At 43.8% G+C, this 17,653-nt stretch overlaps 1 long non-coding RNA gene across 1 annotated transcript; it reads right to left on the bottom strand.

Annotated features, from left to right (window-relative positions):
• Positions 1–800: 800 nt before the first annotated feature.
• Positions 801–14,909, bottom strand: LOC131485292 (uncharacterized). Its single transcript, XR_009248759.1, has 3 exons — positions 13,634–14,909; positions 1,931–2,115; positions 801–884 (listed from the first exon to the last, which is right to left on the bottom strand). It is a non-coding gene; the product is annotated as an uncharacterized LOC131485292 (long non-coding RNA).
• Between the last annotated feature and the right edge of the window lie 2,744 nt (positions 14,910–17,653).

The following is a 17,653-nucleotide window of genomic DNA, read 5'->3' as shown; positions in this document are numbered from 1 at the left end:
ATCTTGTTTTGCCGGCCACATGGACTTCTGGGCAGGTGCAGGGTCAGCTACTCCTTACTAGCTTTCAGGCCTGGTGAGTAGCACCATAAATGCTCACTTTTCGTTGAGCATGCCTGCATCAACTTGCTCTGTAAATTCCTCTTTACGCAGCAGCAGGAGAATCTCTGGAGCACAGGAAGGCAGAGCCAGAACTCCCTGGAATGAGAGCAGGTTCCTGGGTGCCACTTCCCCATCAGTTCTCCTGGGTCTCAGCAGACAGCACATTGGACTTGCAACCAAGCAGACACGTGAAAGCAAACGTGCGCTTCTAACATTTCGTAACCTGCCTCCCACAAAACAGAAGGCGCTCTTCCCCTCGCATTATTCTCTGCCTTGTTCTTGACATTTTGAATGTGCTGAGTCTACAGCCGACTTTGCATTCCCGACACCTCCCACTTGAACTGGCTCCTGGTCCCTCTGGGCCTGAGGATCCTAGTCACGTGCTCCACCCCACAGAACACTCTTGGCTCTCGTTCTGCCAGGCTACACTCCTCACCTTGACATTTAGGGCCTGCTGTTTCTTTTCCTCTTCTGCTCCAATAAATCAGGGTCAGTCAAGATTCACTATTCCCGGGCAGGGTTTGGAGAAACCACTGCTGGGAGAAAGGGGTTTTCTGTGTGTGTTGGGTGAAAGCAAGCATTGCCTTTCTTTATTTAAAAAATTTTTTAAGTTTATTTATTTGTTGATTGATTGATTTTGAGAGAGACAGCGCAAGTAGGGGAGGGGCAAAGAGAGAGAGAGAGGGGGGGGGGGCGGAGAGAGAGAGAGAATACCAAGCAGGTTCTGCACTGTCAGTGCATAGCCGGATGCGGGGCTGGAACTCACAAAATTGCAAGATCATGACCTGGGCAGAAACCAAGAGTCAGACACTTAACTGACTGAGCCACCCAGGCGCCCGGCAAGCACTGCCTTTCTGCTCCTGTTCCCTGGCTTTGCAACAATGTGAAGCCCTAAGGAGAAAGCCTAGGCTCCGTTTCCTGATCCTTGTCTGCACACAGCTGAGTGTATCTTTGAAGTTCTTCAGCTTAAACTGGACAATGCCATACTATCCCTTTCCTGGGTCCTTCTGGGTTTATGGCCCAGGCTGAGCAGCTGGTGCAGCTCCTTCACCTCAGGGTGTCGGGCAGGGAATAGAGTCATCCTGAGGGACACAGAAGCTGGACCAGTTTTGTCTCTTCCCTCCCCTCATTTCATATTCTGCAGTTTCAGTGTAATCCAGTTTAGGAATGAAAGTAAATCAAGTGTCAGATGCTAAGCAAAACCTAAGGGTACCTATGAATGGGATAATACTATCATCTGGAAGAGAGAAAGGGGAAGGGAAAGGAAAGACAGCAAATAGGAGAGGGAAAGAAGGGAAAGGGAGAAAAAGAGTACAAAGTGATAGTAATGTGGCAAAGTGGCTGAGTGCCACCTGCAATGCTTTGAGTGGCACAAATGCCATCTGTTACCCACCCCTGTTTCAAAGTGGCATCCGGAGCTGGTGAGCACATATACTCGCTCCAGAGAGGACACATAGCTCAGATTTTAGAACCATGTTGCCTCCCAGTGTCACCGAGTTGGAATAAGCAAAACCCTACTTACCTGACCATGCATGATCTTGATCAAAGGATTCTAAAATGCTTTGTAAAAAGCATAAATCACTTGTGTAAATATAAGCTGGTAATTTTTTTCTCCTACTCACCCCAAAACCTGAACACACACTATTAGCACAACCCTTTAAGATGCTGGTTTAGGACAGTTTTAAGGGAAGAGACCATGAAAATTGGATTGAGCATATAGCCTGACACACAGTAGGTGTTCAATAAGCATCTGACATTGTATTAGTGAACAAATGAATAGGAGAGAAATATAATGAACAATAAAGATACTTGAATATTTAATATTACTTACGTTTCAAAATACTTCATGGCTTTTGTTCTGGGTCCCACAGATGCAAAGATAAGTGAGCTCTCCATGCACATAGTCAGTAGATGACCTGTGATTACACACACACACTAGTGCAAGGAAGACAGGGACAAGGCACAGTGATGGAGGTGGTGGACCCTGTCCAGGAGCTGTGTTGGTCTCACCAGGCCCTGGAAGACAGAACAGAAGGACAACAAAGGTATGAAACAACTCATTGTGTCAGAGAGCTGCAATGCCTGGGTATGGCTGGTGCAAATGGAAAGGGTGTGTGTGTGTGTGTGTGTGTGTGTGTGTGTGTGTGTGTGTGTGTGTCTGGGTGTGTGTAGGAACGTGGGGATACAGGGAAAGTAGGGGCCTTGGTGCGAGAAAACACAGACAAGATAGAGAGCTCTGGATGGTTGCCACAGGGCTCAGAGTGTCCTTTATATGACCAAACACTGGCAACAGTGAAACTTTATGTATAAACTATTGCTTGGTCTTTGCGGAGTGTGTGGGTATCTCCATGTCTCCTTAGGGCCTCCAAGCTGATGGGAGAGAATGATCTGTGATGCTTATGTGGTTTCTTGTCTGTGTTCCTCTCTGCTATGAGCAACCTCAGTGCAAAATCTCCCTGGTCTCTGAGCAGAATGAGCACAACAGAGCTTTACTGAACGAATGTATGTGTGTATAGATGCATATATGGATGTATAGATTTAGGTGAGGATGGACAGATGAACAGACAGATGGACAGGTAGATGTCTAGAGTCCTACAAAAGTCTTTACGCCCCACCACTCTCTCCTAAGGGGGCAAAACCCATCGTTACCCCTGTATTTGTTTATCATTAGCCTTACAGTCTCCCACAGGCACAGAGCCCAGAAGAAATCAATCTGGAATGAAAGGAGACAAGGCTGGAGCCTCAGAAGAACTTAGAAAGGAGCCTGGTCAGAGCTTATCCGAAGTGCGGCCAGCACAGACTCTGAGGCCCAGGAGGAGGAAGAGCTAGAAGCCTCTGCAGACCTTTGGGCTCTCGTGTGCTCTGCAGCTGGCAGAATGGGCCCAGTCCCAGGACATCATGAACATTGCTGCCGCAGAATGCCTTGGGAGCCAAAAGATTTGATAAAGCCCAAATCAGAGCAGATAAAAGGCAGTTATGTTCCCACACCCTGGGCTCCTGCCACCCTGCGGCTCCCTGGGGATGTACTTGTGGCATTTGGATGTTTCTCTCACAAAGGCCTGGAGAGAGAAAAACAGCCACTCAACAACTAATAAATTATCCACCATGTCACTGCTTCTGCTGCTCTCATTCTGCCACTTCTGTCCTTCTGAATGTAGACAATAATTATCTTCTAATTGCTTAGATAATCTTGTTCATGGAGCTACAGCAATGACAAAAAGCTCTCGTTTGTTATTGCTTGTTCTGGGTGTTGATTCAAGCTGAATTATGCCTTGGTTACAAACATGATTCTCCTCTGAAGAGCAGAGCACCCACACCCCACCCCTACTAAGCAAGGTCTTTGGAGGCCGGGAGGGGGTGTCACAGCATATTTCTTGCCTCTGTCTTGGCCCAAGGGCTGCACCTGACTTCTGGGAGGTCACTAATCAGCCTTTCCCTGAACAAGGAATCAAAGCGGGGTCCGTGTGTATTTGAGGGCAACTCTCAAATACAGAATAAGTGCAGGAAGGCAGTGAGGGTATCCAAGTCCCCATCCCTCTAATAGTGGATATTCCTGGAATTCTGAACCAGACTTTGATCCTGCCTGCCATTATCTCTTTTTTTCAGAGCACAGAATTGAATGACAGAAAAATATCACAAATCATTGACTTAAGTAGTATTCACTGCTTAATGCTGGAAGCAATATAGTCTTTGAGAAGACTGTATCATTTCCTGTAATATGAGTACAAATTGCGCATTGAGGCACCATGAATATACAAAATATATGGAAACATGAGGGAGCGGTGCAAGTCAGACACAGCAATGAGCATGGATTTTCAGAGCAACAGTCGAATGGAAAATGCTTGAGAAAAATACCTGAGTGAGCTGAAGGTCAGAAGGTCGGGCTTGGAGATCTAAGCTGCTGGACTGATTACTTGGTTCATTTGTCCAACTCTATTTATTGAGGATCTATTAAGTGACAAGGACCAAATGAGGCAAAGAGAGTTTTCAAAAAGAATAAAACACTGCCCTTGGCTTTGAGAAGCTCACACGCTGGTGAGAATTGAAGTATGAATGTACTGTACAATTAGAGTACAACAGCACACAGAAAGGAGGAATATTAGGAAAGCACTGAGGAAAGACAGATGGACTCAGCCCAAGGAGGTGGAAACCCCATTTGAACTGGACCTAGAAGGGTTGGTGAGCTTCTGATAACTTTGCTGAGGGTATTTCAGGCCTAGAAGCTGAAAGAATAAGGAGTCATTAAAAGAATGTGAAACCATTGTGACCAAAGAGAATGTGAAGGGAGGCACAGAGGGAATGTGGCTGGAAAGAGGTTGGGGCTAGTTCTGGAAGGTTCTGAGTATCCTGTGATGGATGTGGGCTTTTACTTCAAAGGCGCTAAGTGGGGAGAGGGTATTAAGAGATTCACTCTTGCCAGTGTGGAGGGGAATCCATTGAAAGGGGGAAGGCAGGAAGCAGAGACAAGTAGGAAAGTGACAGAATTTGTGCGGCAGAAGGAACTTCCAGAGACCTATGAGGTGGAGGCTATTCGACCTTCCTGTTTCTTTCTTTGTCTTTTCAGTGCTTTGGGGGCACTGTTACACAGAGATGTTTTCTTTCTTTTTTTTTTTTAATTAAAAAATTTTTTTTAAATGTTTATTTCTGAGGGAGAGAGAGAGAGAGAGCGAGAGAGAGCACACAAGTGGGGGAGGGACAGACAGAGAGGGAGACACAGAATCCGAAGCAGGCTCCAGGCTCTGAGCTGTCAGCACGGAGCCCAACACAGGGCTCGAACTTGTGAACTGCAATATCATGACCTGAGCTGAAGTCGGACGCCCAGGAGATTGAGCCATCCAGGCGCCTCCACAGAGATATTTTCTTATTGATCCTCTGGAACTGCTTATTCTGGAAACCTGCCCCTACATTCTTCTTGGGCCTCGAGATCTAGCCTCTATTTTCACAATTTCAGGGTGCACACTATTTTTTGTCCTTGGCCAGGGATGGGAGACCCCAGGGTGCACACTCAGGTTAATGGATGTTTCATATCATAGGTTAGACTCAACTTGAAGTCCCTCCCTTATGATCTCCATAAATATGCTTTGTCTTTTTGAGTTGACAACTTCTCACGTGAAGCTGAAGTTACTGGTATAAGGACATGGATCTCTCCTTAGTTTCTCTTTCAAGGGTGTTAATAATCCAGGGATCACGTCTCAGCTGGCCTATGAACACTGATTTATTGGACGTCTGCTGTTTACCCAATATTAAATATTGGGTCACATCAATATTATGTGTTGTATTCAATAGCCAAAGGAAGGTTCAGACCATGAGGAAGGCTCAGGTCAGGTGTTCATAGCAATAGGCAGCCCCTACCTGGTGCTGACCTCATCCACCTTGAGCTGATGGTGAACATCTATCCCTCTGCAAAGTTGTGCTCACTTGCTTGGAGGACCTCTGATCACTCAGTATCCTCAGACTCCATACACACAAACACCTGCCTGGGATAACTGTCATGTCGTTTCCAAACAACTTCTGTGAAAGGGGATAAATAGAAGTGCTCTCCAGGAGGCCTCGAAGAAAGCTCTGCTCTGGACCTCGACCTTTCCCTAATTTCTCCACCAAGGGTGTTAATAATCCAGGGGTTAATAATCAGTCCACCTATGATCATGGATTTATTGGACACCTGCTGTTTACGTATCACACTACTACTCCAGGTTGTGTTCAAGAAAGAGCCTAGACTGAGTCTCAGCAAAAGCTCCTTGTAATTCCTCCCACTGCCAGCAATGCTTGTCCCTATCTTAGAACAGCTCATGTGCTGCTGTGAAAAATAATCTTTCTTTAAATGCTTGCAAAGCCTGATGCATATCAGTAACCTACTCCCTGTCAATGGCCAGAGAAACAAGAGAAGGGCTAGTCTCTCAAATGCTTTTCAGATATAAATCTCCAACTGAGGAGAACTTCTCCCTGGAGATGGTACACTGATTTGCCTAAAAACAAACAAACCTACATTTACCTGAGCCAGTTTTCTGTTTCCCAAAGGTAACATACTCTGGAGAATAAAATAAAATGAAACTACATTGATGTAGCATGTCCTGTGTATATGAGTGTCTATTAAGCACCGTATAGATACCGTAGGGTCACACACACACAAAAACAAGACTTGGCCTCTGACCTCATAGGGCTTACATTTTACTTGAGGACACACAGAGCTGGATGAAACCTTTATAGGTCCTAACATGAGAAGATACAGTCCCTCCCACCCATATACAGATCAAAAATTTAAAGATCCCAGCAAAGTGTAAAACACAGAACTGCATGCATGATTTTCTGATTGCAAAATACTGGACAAGTTAGTTGAATAGAAGCTGAACTTTTCTCATGTTTTTGTGCCCCTGTGTTATTGATTAAAGCACGTGCTTTGTCTGCCTCCTAGTAACCCAGATGGGGGCCTTAAATATCCACACCACAAGATACGAGACTGATCCATATCAGACAATATTATAAGAAAAAAAGGACATGGTGGATCCCTGTGTCACTCAGAGTTCTCAAGAGAAACAGAACTAGTAGATTATATATATATATATATATATGTATATATATATATGGTATATATAGTACATTTATAGTACACATATATGTATATTATATATATATATATACACACACACACATGCATATGTACAGAAAGACAGAGATTTTGTATATATATGTATATATACACATACATTTACATATATGTATGTATATGTATACATACATATGTATATATGGAGAGAGACAGAGACAAAGAGAAAAATGATTTATTGCAAGGAATTGGCTTAAGGAATTCTAAGGGTAACTGGGAAGTCTGAAATCCATAAGGCAGGTCAGCAGCAAAATGGAAACTCTCAGGTAGGGGCTGATGCTGCAGTCCACAGATGGAATTTTTTTTTTTCCTCAGGGAAACCTTAGTTTTGCTCTAAAGGCCTTTCAACTGATTACATAAAGCCCAGATTATCAAAGATAATCATTACTTAAAATCAATTTAGGTAGATGCTAATCACATCTACAAAATATTTCCACAGCAACCCCTAGATTAGTGTTCAGTACCTGACTACAGCCTGGCCAAGTAGACACATGACTCTGACCACAACAGTCCCCCACAAAGGATGTGGACATGAGCAGAGTGGATGATCAGAAGGTATCCTAGGCTGTGAGAGCTGGAAGGGGATTTGGAGACCACCAAGTTCAATCCTTCCACACACAGGGAAAGGGCCTGTGGTGCTCGGTTTGCACAAAATCTTGAAAACTGATTTTCCCAACCCAGAAGTATGTTTTATGTGAGGAATTCAAAGGGATTGCTACAGAGGCCTGGGGTCTAGATTCTTTGTTGATCAAGGCCTGATGGAGCATAAGGTACACAACAGGTGTCCAAACAATATTTTTAAATGGGTCACAATGGGTATTAGAACTGAGCCTGAGGCTTAGTTCCACCCTTTGAGGATAGGATCCAAGACTATCAGTTCACTGATAACTCTTTAGGGCCTAGCCCGGTTGTGGTATGTAATAGGTGCTCGAAAGCACTGGTGGAATTCATGAATTGAATGAATGCATGGAATTTAGGCTAGGTGGATATGCAATATCCTGATTCTATCCATAGGAATGTAGATGCAAAAAGGAAATCTTTTAAGCATGAAATATGGTATTTTCTGGGTTTCCTCATCAGTCCAATGGAAATGGTAGTATATCACCTATTTAATAGCTGTATTCTAAGGACTATATGGGTAGATAGATAGACCGATATAGATGTAGCATTTAGCACAGCGCTTGACATATAATAGGTGCTCAATAAATGGTAGTGGTTATTATAATCCACATCATTTCACACTACCCAGTTCTAGTAGCTGCTGTTGGTGCCATACCTAGACTACTTTTACTAGCCACTGTACCCATCCCCCAGCTCTGGGAATTGAGTACTAACAGCTCACAGCTGCCCCCTTCCCCAGAGAATTGCTCTCCATTAAAACAAAAGTTGTATTCACCAGGCAGTTATGGTTCCCTCCTCCCAACAACAATTCACAGCCAGAGACTGGCGTATAGGAGAAACAAAGAGTTATCTTCCTTGTCTTAAGATGGTACCAATCCTAAAGCTCACGGTAATCAAATTGCAGCTGGGGTCACATCCTGGCATTTCCTCTGCCCTTTTCTGCTCACTGCCTTTCTTCTGAGAGCATGTCCTCAATAAATCACTTAGACAAGACTCCTTGTCTCAAGCTCTGCTTCTAGGGTATCCAACTTAAGACACAAATAGTTACTTGGAGAGAGCTCTTCTTCCTGGCCTAAGCAATAATGAGCCATTCTGCTCATTGTGATTCTGCTATTCAGATCCTTGGGTAAGTCACTTGATATTCCTAGCCAGAAGAGTAAAATGGCTTTGCCTCTGCAGCTGGTACCTGGCTCATCCACGTCAGACCTCCCCAACCAGAGAGGCCAAGATCTCTTTATCTTACATTTTGCCTAATTCTTTCTGGCCAAGTCTATCCAATTAGCCTGGCTTGCTCTTTAAACCAAATAATGATACTTTTGACCACCAAACTTGAATTTCAGGGAAAACATTCATTCATCTCCAGCCAGCCAGCCAGCCAGCCAGCCAGCGGTTATGGAGGATTGTTCAAGTAGCAAGGTACTGTGCTAGATGCTGGATGTGGCTACAAGCATAGACAGGATATAGTACTTGCCCTCCAGGAACTCATTCGGGAGGGAGAAATGGACAAACAAATATGCGATTGTAAATGAAGTTTATGATCCATGCTCTAATATGATGCTAGGAGAACACAGAAAACCTACTAAATCAGGCTGGAGGTTCAAAACGGCTTGGTTTTTTTTTATTGTGTTAACCTAACAAATACATAGAATAGATAACCCCTAAGAACACTGCACACCAGAATGGTTACTTCAAAGAATAAGGTGTTACACTGTAGAAAGATGTGTAGTTTTAAGCACAAAGAATGGTTGCCTAGTGATGGGAAGAATAACAAGATATAAATGCAAAGGACGCTGCCTGCTGTGTTATTACTGCTGTAGCTTTGCTCCCACTCAAATGCTCACTTCCTGGAGGCCCAAAGAAAGGGAAGCTGAATTATGGTTCCTGCCTGGGGACTGGCTAGATCAGTGGTAATCAAAACCAACTTCTCCCACTGGCTTTCCACCAACGTTGTGGCTGATGGCCCACAGACACAGGATGCAGGGGTCTCACTGCACGACTGCCCCATTGTTGCTTATTCCTCCCATGCCATTCATCAATCTACTCCTGCAAGACTTGTGGAGGTTATAGCATAACTATGAGGTTAGGGATGGTAATTGTTCTATGTTGATATTAGTGTGGCTGGTGCTAATGCAAAAATAATTACTACTCTGTGTCTTTATGGCCATTTTCATTTGCCCTCTGGTGGTTATGTAGTTATTTGGCTATCGATGGTAATGACATAATGCATGGCAACTAATATTGCCTCAGCTATACAACTGGGGGGAGTCAAAAAGGAGGAGGTGTTTGGGAGAGGCTGGGACTTGATAAATAATTTATTTTTCTTGAGACTTTTTTTTTTTTTTTTTTTTTTGTCTTTGCAAAGACTTTTCTTTGGCTGTAAGAATATGAAGTCCTAAGAATACCAGTGATCTGGTGATCAAAAACCTCAAGGTCTTAATGCACATGTCAGCTCTTTTGGTGATCATGTGCTGAAATCTGAAAAATAAGTAAGGAGCGGTCATAGTCTCTCTGAATGCCTCTTATCACTCAGTTTACTGAGTTTGTCTAGATTCTTCTCTCTTTCGTATTCTCCTGTGTAGTCTCCTCATTGGCAACAGAATAAAAGAAAAACTTCTTTCTGAGATGCTTCAAGATCTAATTTCTGCCCAGTCTTCTAACTTCACCTCCTTTCCCATTCCCTTGTCATTCCCAATGACTCACTGTTCTTCCCCAGCTACATCATGCCCTTTCCTCATATGCTGCTTTTACTCTCTGGAGTGGCCTCATCCTTCAGATCTCAGATACTTCATCTGAGAGCCATCCCTGACTCTCTCAGGCAAACAAGATCGTATCGCTCCTGTGCACTGGGTATTTTACCTAAAGCACAGAAACAACCACACTGTATTATAATGGTGTGTTGGTTCACCTGTTTCCCCATAAGGCCACAAACTTCTAGAGGTTCATGAGGTTTTTCTCTCTTTAATTTCCAGTGCCCAGCAAAGTGTCAGGCACATAGCAATTATTTAATATGTGCTGGAATAAATGAACAAAATGGGTTTCCTTCTCATGTGCTAGGTTCTTCTGGATTAAAATGACAGATAAATCAATTTTAGTTTACAAGGATCATACGAGATGTTTTCATCAGCATACAGTTGCAGTCACATAATCACTTCTTTTAGAAGGCCAGCTTCCCTTTCTTCATGGTCTTCACATATGCTGTTCCCTCTGCTTAGAACACTCTTACTTCCTCTCCATTTAATTCCAGTTTAAATGTATTCCTTAAAGAAACTCTGATTGAGCACCTTTCTAATTGCTATCAGACTAGGCTATGCCCTCTGTTATAAATTCCCATGGCATCTGTGTGTTGTTTTCCATTTTATTAACGCAAATTATAATTAGAAAATGTTTGTTTAATTATTTAATAACTGTCTTATCTACAAAATATTAAACTCCTTGAATGCAGGGGCTATATTTGTCCTATTCACCACTATGTTCCCGGGCCTGGCATATTGCCTTGCCTATAGAGAGTGTAATACAATAAATATTCCAAATTAGGAACTGAAAAAGCCCCTAAGGCAAGACATACTTCTGATATCTACTTAGATGCACACATTAAAAGGTTACATAACTACATCTCTTTTCAGAGATAAGCTGAAGTGCATGTTTTCTTACAGAAGATTTCAAGGAACACATGGAAACTTCATCAATATGGACTAAGGGGAATAGGGGAGAAGAAAATTTCCTTTAAATATGTAGTAAATTTCAACTTCAGGCTTATTCTTCCATATCAGTTTAATTCAACATCTACTGAGCACCTACTATGTGCTAGGCACTGTCCTAGACTCAACACAGGGTCTACGAACATGAATACAACAAGGCACCTGACTTAAAGCCCTTTAAGAAATGTCTTTCTGTAGATTTAATAAATTCATGCTCACTCTAAGCACAAATTGTTTCTTTAAATCATGTGGTCGTCTCTGCCCTTTTCTGTGTAGAATGCTCTTCCCTGCCTGGACCATTTGGTTAATTATAATTCTTCTCTCCTACATCAAAACCTTTTAATAAGAGCACACCCTCGTTCCCTCCTTCATCCCCTCCTCTCTTTCCCCAGAATCCTACCCTCATGGCTCCTTCTCTGTGCTGTTCTCCTGTTCTCCCAGGCCTCCTTCCCATAACACTGTCCACAGTGTCATCCTTACTCCTTTACTCCTATTCGGTGTGGTCTTCAGGACAGGGACCATCATTTTATTCTATCTCCAGCACAGTGACTGAGACATAGGAGATGCTCAATGATTTTTGTTACTGTTACAGTGAATGAGTAAATGAACAAAACTAGTGTTTTTAATTAGATATCCTGCAAGACTATTTTTAATGGATTGTTTACAATTAGGAATACTCACTCTACAGAGATCTAGATCTCCGAAGTTCCTCAGTCTTTTTCCTTCAGTCAGGTAAGCTAAGCATCCCCTAGTATATTTGAGATTCTAGAAGATTTAGCCACATGAAGTTACCATTGTTGTGCATCAAAAATGATTGAGGAAGTGCCTAGGTGGCTCAGTCGATTAAGCATCAGACTTCAGCTCAGGTCACGATCTCGTGGTTCATGAGTTCGAGCCCTGAGTTGGGCTCTGTACTGACAGCTGCTTTGGATTCTGTCTCCCTCTTTCTCTGCCCCTCCCCCGCTCATCCTCTCTCTCTGTCTCTGTCTCTCTCTCTCTCAAAAATAAACATTAAAAAAAAAACAACTGAGTATCAGCACTTCACATGTGTCAACTTAATACTTAGAAAATCCACTTGCTAATGATGGTGTCAAGGTGAACATCAAAGTGTCTATATTTAAATGTTCCAGATTCCAAATGAAAGAACTGTTTTCCTTATCTCGGCCTGGGTCTCCCTGGCTTATGCCTTCCAAGCTATTCAGAAGGGTCTGCTAAGCCCACTGCTTCTTGTAAGAAGAAGACTGTAGTCTCCCTTTCTAAGATCATAAATGCTCAGAATACTGTGTAGAAATCATGTTTTTAGGATCACTTATGAAAGGTTAGCATTTTATAGCCAATTACTAAAAGCCCAGCACAAAGTAAATGTACCCAAAATCAAGCAGATGTACAACAAAAGCCCAAGAAAAAGTACATGGACATTCGTGGAATGAATACTAAGCAACACAGTAGACACGACTTATATCATGAAGAAAATCACCAGTTGTGGGGATGGAGGAGCTTGGGGGATGGTGGTTTGGTGAAGCCCCTTCATTTCTGGAATAGGAACCACACTGCTTGGTTATCTGTCCCTGGGCCTTTAGCTCCACTGCCTTGCTCCTGTCTCATGTGTCCAGCAGCCACAGGCCAGAGCTGTCCTCTGACCTGTCTAATCCACAGTCTCGTAAGACTTTATTGCTCATGCCACCCTTTACTCCACTTTCCAAGCAGATGGTGTCATTAGCTCACAGCCTCTTGCCTCATCGGTCTCTGCTGTAATTACACTGCTAAAATCTCATAACCAATATTTCTCTACCAGGATTGCCCTAGATTTCCCTTTTTAATAGCGACTGAATTTTCTCTGGTCACTTAGAATATCATCTCAGGATGTTGACAGAGCACTTGAGACCCAACCCCCAGCACCAGCCCGACCCGTCTGATGTTGTCTATGTACCTCTCTGCTCTTTCCCAGCCCCAGATACGGGTGATTTTTGCCCCTAACAAAGATATGGACGGAGAAGGGGAAGGGAACACAGGGCCCTCTAAGTATCTTCCTTTTGCTACCAGTCAGGTTCAAACGTCATCTAACATCTACTATTGGCCAAAACGTAGCCTCCACTCAACTCCCTCTTCACGCTCCAAATTTCCCAGGTTTACCAGGAAAGGTGGAGGAAGAGAAGACAGAAGAGCAGGGTGAAGCCCAAGACCTTAGGGATTCTTATTGGGCAAGAGTCAAAGGAGTGTTCTGGACAAACAGAAGCTGTGTATGGAAGCGTATTGTGTAGTTCAAGGCCACCACAGCTATCGAGGCCAATGTCACTTTAGCAGGAACTCTGACCTGGCTCCCAGGGAGAACTGTTCGTAGTTTTCCTGTGTAGTTGTAGTTTTCCCCTGTAGGTATTATTCCCTTCTGGACTTCCTGATCCAAGATTTGTCCTCTAGACAAATCCCTGCTCCTATCTCACAGGATTTAACCTTCAGTTTGAGTCTTTGGTCTCCTCCTAGCTACCAGGTCCCACCTCCCTCTCAATCTTTCTTTTTCCTTGTTCTGTGATACCTGCTGAATGAGGGACACAGGGTTTGCAGTCAACACAGTACACCTTATGATCGTGAGGTAATTGGATAATATTATCACCTTCTCAGAAAGTCTTCAAAATTATCATAAGGATGTGAGGCATTCCTCCCCTGGCAGGTATCTGTGTGGTCAGATAAGATGACTGCTGCATTCCATTCCAATCATGTCATTCGGCCATTCTCCCATAGTGGGCACTTCCATGGAGACACTGAGGGATGTGACAGTCTGGAACATTCAGCTAAAATGGAATTCCAAACATAGCGCCTGCATGTGAGTTTCTCATAATCAGCCCATATATAGTCTGTCCACAGTCAAGGACTTAGTTAGGTGCCTCTCTGTTTCGTTTTTTCTTCCTCCTGCCCTTTAGGAGTTTTAAAAAAGTCAGCGGCATCTTCTAGATGGTGACAAAAGTATGTATTATCAAAGACAGATCTTATCACAACCCCATTTTGTCACAGCGTAAAACACAAATATCAGTATGCGTGGCTTTATGAGCTAGATTGGTTGGGTATAAATCTCAGCTCTGACGACTTTGAGCTTTTTAAGCATGAATGTGTTATTTAACCTCTCTCTGTGCCTCAGTGTCCCCTCTCTAAAGCGAGCGTTTTAATAGGAGGCAACTCACAGGTCATTGTGAAGAGTAAACAAACAAGGTTGGGAACGGTGCCTGACAAAAGTTGACAAAAAATAAAGTATAATCTAATTAAGAGTAGTAGTAAAAACAATGTTTAGTATTTGCCTCAGAGTAGTGTGTTTTGCTGTGGGGTCTCTCCTATGTGACAACTCACCGAATCCCTTGACTATATCCCCGAACCCTCCGAGTTCTCTGGACCTCTGAAACTGCTTTAGCACAAAAAGTCCCAGACTGGAAGTCAGAAGATCTGGGAATGTTTGAGGCTTACACACATACTATTCATGAACAACCCACTACAGGCCAGTCCTCGCACTAGATTCTTCTCCTGTTCTTTTCTGTGTTCTTCACCCCAGTTTCACAAGGTGGCTATCATTTTCCCCATTTCGCAGATGACGAAATAAGTTTTGAACGGTTAACGACTGGGCCAACGTTAGGAAGGAGAAAACACGGGTCTGTCTGGAACCATTGCTAAAATCCCAGCACGTGCTTCTACGGAGAGTCACTCAACCTCTGTGACCTTTACTTCTCCCACCTGTAAAGCTGAATTCTCCCTGCCGTGTCCATCTCACAGGGTGAGAATCCAAAGAGAAAGCGTCTACGCCAGTCGGTTGCAGGCCTTGAAACGTTTACGGGGGTCGGAGACACTACCGCCAGGGAAGCGCCTGGAAAGGCGAGCTAGGAGGCGCCAACGCGGGGAGGAGACTCGGGATCCCGCCTCCCCGCGACCTCAGGGGCGGGCGCTCTGCTGAGTGGCAGTAGAGTAAGCCAATAGAGCTGCGGAGGCGGCCGGGGGCGGGGCTTCCCCAGGGCGCGCTCCGACTCGCAAGAGGGCTAGCGGGCCAGAAGCTGGCCGCAAGTTTCAGCCCCGTCCGGGGTTTGCTGAGCGCGCATCTGTGGGGCCTTATCACCTTCCCTGGCGCTCACCGCCTGCGCTGAGAGGCCTGGCCTCGGGTGAGGAGACTAGCAGAATCTCGTTAGTGAGGACAGCAGGCAAAGTCACGAAGTGGTGCAAATGGCCTCGGCTGGCTCAAGGGCTGTGGAATCCGGGTGTCTGGGCAGTCGGTGGTTGTGATAGAGAGCCAGGGATCCCCGGGCCTTCTGAATCCACTGTCATTCCAGAATGTTGCAGGGGCTGGGCCCGACGGGGAGCTACGGAAGGCAGGAGAAAGAGCAGGGACGATTTTCCTACCAGAAACACATGTGCAGTTATTCTAGAAGGAGAAATCCGAGAACAGTGGGATTTGGGGCAAGGACGACATCTTGGTTCTCACGTTTTGATATGATCGATTCACTTTGCTTCTTACAGCTGCCACCACCACCAGTCTCTCACATGCTTTTTATCGCTATAATTCCAACTGGACTTCCTGATCCAAGATGTGCGTCTGCCAGCAGGCCCACTGAGGTCCACAGTGATTGGTGCTAAATGGTCAGGACATTCCCCCTGCGTAAAACCTTTCTGTGATATCCCATCACCCTTCTGTGATTTCCCATTGCCCTCAGGATAAAGGCCTAACTAACGTTGGACATGGCTTTCAGGGCAGCAGAGGTTCTGGCCTCCTGCCCCAGCCCTGTCTCCAGACACTTTCCACTCCTTTCCTAGGTTAAGGCCTTGTGAAATTAGTAAAAGAATGAGTTATTTCTAGAATTATTCAGCAGTATGGTCAGAAGAGAAGTCCTCCATAATCTGAACACTCATTGTGGTCAGTAACCACCTGAAATGGAGATATCAGCTCTGTCTGGAATCTAAGAAACCTCCAATCTAGTTCTTGCTCATTTTCTGATTTTACTGTGTAATCTGCCGCATGTTTCTTTCACTCTGTGTTACTTTGCTTATAAAATAGGGAGAGTGAAATAATGTTTCCTATTCTTTTTTTTTAGATTTTATTTATTTATTTGTTTATTTATTTATTGAGAGAGCACATGCGTGCAAAAGAGCAGGTGAAGGGCAGTGGGAGAGAGAGAGAATCTTAAGCAGTCTCTGTGCTCAGTGCGGAGCCCAATGCAGGGCTCAATCCCATGACCTTGGGATCATGACCTAAGCTGAAATCAAGAGTCCGTGGCTCAATTGACTGAGGCACTCAGGCACCTCGTGTTTCTTACTCTCTTATTTTTACTTTCTCAAGGTACTTCAAAGACAAATCTAACAATACATGGAAAAGGGCTTTATAAATTCAAATTATTAATATATGTCCTTCATAGCGAGATATACAACATTAATTACCTTTAAGATATTTTTCTGGGTCATATAGAATCTGTATTTTATATACATTGTGTATGTAAACCTAAGGTTTATCTTTATATCAGGCATGGATTAAAGCACCCCACAGATACCATTTACTATGGCTGGATCAGAGGAGCAGGCCCGACTTACAAGCCTTGTCCACTTACGCTCACTTGTTACTGTACTTAACGGAGGGACCTAGAGAAAAGGTAAGATAGAAGATGTCAACTAAAGAGTCCTGCCCAGATAAAATAAAGATGGCTCTGTCTTAAGAAAACTTTGAAAATTAATTCTTTTTGTACGAGATGTAATGATTGCTTTCAGAGGAATTGGAATAGCATGTAAAATATTAGAATATGGGATTATGGACTGTTGTAGGTCCTTGCTCACTCGATGTTCTTAATCACCTCATTGTCTCTGCCTTTAGTGCTCTTTCCAAATCTGGGATTCATCTCTCCTTTTCTTCCCCTAGCCTCCTAACATATACTTTTCACTTAGCTAACTATCAGAAGGTATAATAGATAATGAATGAAGAAATGAAAGGGTGATGGATGGATGGAGGGAGGGATGGATGCCTAGATGGACACCAACGGACATGAAGCCAGATGATCTGGGTTCTTATATGGATCAGCGCAATAACCTTTTGAAGTAGACCAGCAATTATTGGTCCTGTTTCACAAACAGTGAAACTGAGGCTCAGAAAGTTAAGTGGCTTGGTGTGGAATACACACTGTTAAAAAGTGACAGAACTGACTTTAATTTTTACGACATCTTTCTTCTCACAACATAATCATTCTTGAAGGTAAGAAAGACTTAATTTCCACATTTTAGGCTGAGAACAGGCCTTCAAAAGAACACTTACATGCCTGTCTCCTTCACCACCTCCTCCTGTCCTAAGCAAGTGATTTCAGAAGCAAGCCAGTACTCACAGGCTAATTTTAAAGACAGGTCCGGAAAGTGACACCTGTTAGGAACATGGTAAAGAAGAACTAGACATAATGAGATTTCAGCCCATTTTGGCACTGACTTCTAATGGAAGATTCAGTACAGTTCTCTGCTTATGAAAGGAACCTGTTTCCATGGCAGAGGAGGAACTGAGGGAGGAAAGAGAGGAAAAAAAATGGTAAAAATGTATTTTCTCAAAATCATTTCTCCAGATACACTGAATAATTCAAAGGGCAAGGGCAGTTCAGTGACAAGGAGCGTGGCAGTAGGTGAGCTCTGA

The sequence above is a fragment of the Neofelis nebulosa genome, chromosome 1, assembly GCF_028018385.1.
Source record: "Neofelis nebulosa isolate mNeoNeb1 chromosome 1, mNeoNeb1.pri, whole genome shotgun sequence".
Lineage (NCBI taxonomy): Eukaryota > Metazoa > Chordata > Mammalia > Carnivora > Felidae > Neofelis > Neofelis nebulosa.
This window is presented reverse-complemented; position numbering and strand designations above follow the sequence as displayed.